Consider the following 4,784-nt stretch of genomic DNA (forward strand, 5'->3'; position numbering starts at 1 on the left):
GTGCATCAAGGCACTAAAGAAGAAAAGAAGGGCCAACAGCCAAAAGTCCTAATTGTCCAAGGGGCATCACCCCCGGGGACCCGGGCTTGCTCTTCAGGAAAAGGGGGCCCCAAAACGGCAAGGGGTTGCTAAAACGACCAGACTTTGTTCCTGCCCCCCCAGGCCCCTAGTCTGGGGGGAACAAAACAAAAAAGGTTTTCCCCGACCTCCTAAGGGGAAGGAACGCCCCCCAGCGAAACCGGAGACCCCCGCACTATCACTTTCCCCGCCTGGCCCGCCTAGTGGTCTGGGATCAGCGTGACAAAACCAAAAACGGAGTGACGGTAAAAAACTAAAACTTTTTTAAAAACTTGCTACGGATCTGACTCGATTGCCGGGATTTGCAAGTGCACCGTGAAATTGCAAAAGGGCAGACACCGAGTCAGAGGACGAGCAGGATGGGTGTTCTACGGAAAAAGGGGAAAAAAAAAAAATATACCCCAAAAAAAAAAAAAAAAAAAAAAAAAAAAAAAAAAAAAAAAAAAACTTATTTATTATTATTTTGGGTTTTTTATGTTCTATTTTTTATTTTAGTTCCTGTTTTTTTTTCCACCACTTTTCTTTTCTTTGTTCCTTTTATGTTCCTTTTTCTTTTTGCCATTTCCACCCATTCGTTCGTTCGTTCGTTTTTTTTTTTTTTTTTTTTTTTTTTTTTTTTTTTTTTTTTTTTTTGTGATGTGACATAACTTTTCCTGACTGTTGCCTCACCCTTATCTACAAATTTTTAACTATCACTTATCTCAATTATTCTGTTATTCCCAATTTATGCTCTCCTCTGGTCCCCTCCCTTTGAAATCAGACCCCATTGTCATAGCTTTCAACCCCCCCACAAATGATTATCTTAGCACTTGTCCGGTTCTCCAAGCAATACCCTTAACATTTTTTTCTCTTCACTCACATCATCTCATCCACTCTCATCTCACCCGCTTTCCGCCTTCCCGTCTAGCTTTCTTCCCCCATCACCCACTATCCCACGTTTTTTGTACTACCTATTTCTCGACCACCCTGGAACTCCCAATTTTTTCTTTTTTTTTTTTTGAGCTTTTTGTAAAAAAAAAAAAAAAAAAAAAAAAAAAAAAAAAAAAAAAAAAAAAAAATTTTGTTAAACCAATAAATTTATTTAAACAAACCAAAACAAAAAACAAATTTTAATTTTTTTTCAAAAAAAAAAAAAAAAAAAAAAAAAAAAAATCCTTTAAAACCCTTTCTCTTTGTTCCCCACTAACCTATTTACTATAAATATATAAAAAAAAATAAAAAAAAAACAAAAAACATAAAAAACAAAAAATACTTAAAAATAAATATATATAGATTAATTATAATTTATATAAAAAAAAAAGAGAAGTGTTTATTTAGTTTTAATCATTTCAATTTTGCCACACGCAGAAAAATACAAAATAAAAAAACCCAAAAAATTACTTCCCCCCCCCCTGATGTCCGAATAAACCGAGATATAGAAAAAAACCCACGCAAGGGGTTTCGCCCCCCTCTTTTTAAAACCTCTAACTTCCTTACAATTTCCACTTTCCTTTTTCCCCCCCCCCCTTGGATTTCTTCCCTCTTTATTTCGTTTGTTCGTGTTCGCTACTCACTCATGGGCTAGGCTCTCATCGAACACTAGCTGTACATTCTAAAAAAAGAGTAATTTGACTTCTTGGCGTTTGCCTACAACCCAGGGTGCCCCTCGGAGTTAAGAGCCCATTAGCCATGAGTTTCGCCCCCTTTGAAGCCATTGCCCACCTGCCCATTTTTCTTTCCTAAAGGGTTTTCTGCGGTGGAACGGGTTCCCCTACGCCATGTCACCCTCCACCACCAATTCGGAACTGGTCACCAAAACATTCGCCTAACTCCTGCCCCCGCACGCCCTTTATTACAACCCCGATACAACACATATGAACCCTCAAGGAAGCAATCCTGCGGGAAAGCCCGCCTTCCCCACGAAACGCACTACGTGCTCTCTTCACAGCTCGTCGCCTGACCCCCGTACTCCTTCGGAAATACTCCGGCACATAAAACCGCACTCTCCCCTCCAAACTCATCTCCCTCCTGCCCTTTCTACGCTCGATTTTTCCTTCACGTCCCCCCAGCGACCGTTCAAACCCTTATGCGCCGGAGCTCCCTATTGAGCAATTAGCCTCAAAAGCGGACGAATCATAGGCACCCAGACTCCGCACAAGTTTGCTGTGCCGCTCCCCCACCTCTAACCTTGGAACCCTCGCGACACGGGGTTGCCGAACTCACAATGCCGTTCGAAAACTTTCAGCCCCGAACCTTCATCCGTCCCGACCCGCCATCGCAGTCCTGCATCACCCCGGTTCAACCGCGATCGGGGGACAGACCGGCCCCGTACCGTCACCCCCTACACCCGCCGCCGTTCCCCGATCCGGTAGCTACTGTTTCTACCTTTTCCCGTTTTTGGCGCGGGGCGTGCCCCGGTGCAACCCCCTTGCTCGGGGGGCCGGGAAACGGAACCGCGGGAACTAGAGCGCCGATTCTGCGGCCCCAGAGGGGCGCCTACTCTACGTCCGCGACAAAATTCCCGCCTGCGGTTTTTGGTGGAACAGGAGCGGAAGTCGTCCCATTAAACCTTCAAAGACAGACAATCGCCTTTTTCTCGCACCTTGGAGGCGCCCCCTGTTCGCCCCAACGTTTAGGGTGACGCTCAGGGCCCTCCTTTTTACGGCGCTCCGCATTCGAATGACTGGGTTTTTCCTTGTCGCCGACTAAAGACCATCCCGAGCTGATTTCCGGGGCTCCCCGGGGATTCCGGTAGACCTTGGGGGGAGTCCCTTTGTGCACCAGTAAGGACCCGCACCTATGCCTCTGGCCCGGTACTGTCCCCCCGGATGTACACTGTATCCCCAAACCATGCCCTTACAGACTGTGCTGCGCGAGCTTCCAGCAGACGAAGCCCTCAACGGGGCAACGACCCCACCACACACCGTCAAGCCCCCCAATCGTCAGCTGGACCCCCGGTTTTTTCCCCCGCGCGGCCCAAATCGCACCAGATCGCTTCCCACGCAAAGGCAGAATTCGAGCACATGCGAGAGTCGGATCATACCCCCTTTTCCAGCAGCCGTGGCATCTCCCTGACCTTGTTCTAAAAAGGGACGGGCGATGGCGTCCCTGTGGGGATTACCGTCCTCAAACAGCCACCGCACCGGGAACCGCTACCCCCCCCCGCACCTCCACTCCTTCACACGGGACTCTGGGGATGCACATTTTCCAAAAATCACCTCGTAGAGCGTACCCCCAAAAATCCCCATTGCCGAGGGGGGGGGCATCCCAAAGACAGCTGTGACCACGCCCTTCGGCCGTACAATTCCTGCGAAAGCCGTTCGGACTCCGAAAACGCCGCCCAACCTTCCAGCGCTTCATGGACATGTCCCCCCGGGGGCCTACGGGGTGTCTTCTCTACATCGACGATAACTCATCGCCGCAGCAACAGGGGAAACCCACAGCTCTCCGGGCCCTTTTCGACCGCCTGCAGGGACCCGGGAGTCGTCATCAACCCTGGTAAGAGTCTTTTTTGGAGTCCCCCCTCTCACCTTTCTAGGTCCAAAGATTACCGCTGACGGTAAATTTCCCCCGTAGGGGAAGGGCACGCATCAGGCATTTTCCCCAACCAACAAAGAAAAGAAGCTTCGGAATACCTCGGCATGATTTTAAATTCTTCAGGAGGTTTATCCCGAAATTGCCCTTCTTCTGCCCCTCTGCAAAGTCCCCCCCGCTCCATCCCGGCGGGACCGGCAGAAATTACTTGGACCTCTAGGCGATTGAAACTTTCGAGGCTAGCAAGGAGCCTTACCCCGGGACCCTCCCCAACCACCCCCAGCAGGGACAAGGGTCAATATAGCCTCGACGCCTCGGGCAAACCCCCCCATGGGAGCGTTTTACAACAAGATTCAGGTAATGGTTGGCAAAAAACCCCCGGGTTTTTTTTCAGACTCTCAGTACAACAAAAAAGGTACATGCCTTCGGGAAGGAGCTCCTTTCAGTTTATACGGGCCCTCAAAAAAACTTTTGGACATACGTCGAGGGGAAGGACTTCCACATCTTGACGGACCACAAGCCCCTCACCCTTTGCCCCGCACAAAAAAGGAGTCGCCGCTCCCCGCGTGAAGAGAGGCCCTGGTTTCGTTGCCCAGTTCACCAGACATACGACACATGGGGCACCAAAAAAAACCCGGGTGCAACCCCTATCCAGATCTAATATCCCTGTAAATGGAGCAGCACCCCGATCGACTACCAGCTTGGGTTTGCAGGGGCAGCAACAAGACCCTTCCCCCCCCACCACCCACGGAGATACCCCCTTTAAAAAAAAGCGTGCATTCGGGCCTCGGGACCCATCCCCTCGACATCTCGCTGGGCAGACCCCCTCCTTACATCCCTCCGTCACCCGCCGCGTTTTTTTTTTAAAATTACCACGCTATAGGGGAATTCGCGCAAAACAGGACCTCATCGCAAAAAAGTCGTCTGGCCCCGGATCAATAAGAGTCCGAGTGGTGTGCACCCGCATCGAATGCCAAAGCGTAAGGGTTTACCGACAAACTAAAAATTTCCCCCCCAGGGTTTCCTTTTACCAGATGGCCCCCTTTCGAGCTGTACACCTCGAGGTCGGTCCCCTCCAGCAACCAGGGTTTCGCTACGTCCTGACGATATTGACCGGTTTTCCAGGGGCCGAGGGCCCCGCCTATCCAGGGGCACCACTGCCGCCACCATGCCAAAACCTTTATCAGCACCCG

The sequence above is a fragment of the Penaeus monodon genome, unplaced genomic scaffold (genome assembly GCF_015228065.2).
Source record: "Penaeus monodon isolate SGIC_2016 unplaced genomic scaffold, NSTDA_Pmon_1 PmonScaffold_1024, whole genome shotgun sequence".
In the NCBI taxonomy this organism is placed as follows: Eukaryota; Metazoa; Arthropoda; class Malacostraca; order Decapoda; family Penaeidae; genus Penaeus; species Penaeus monodon.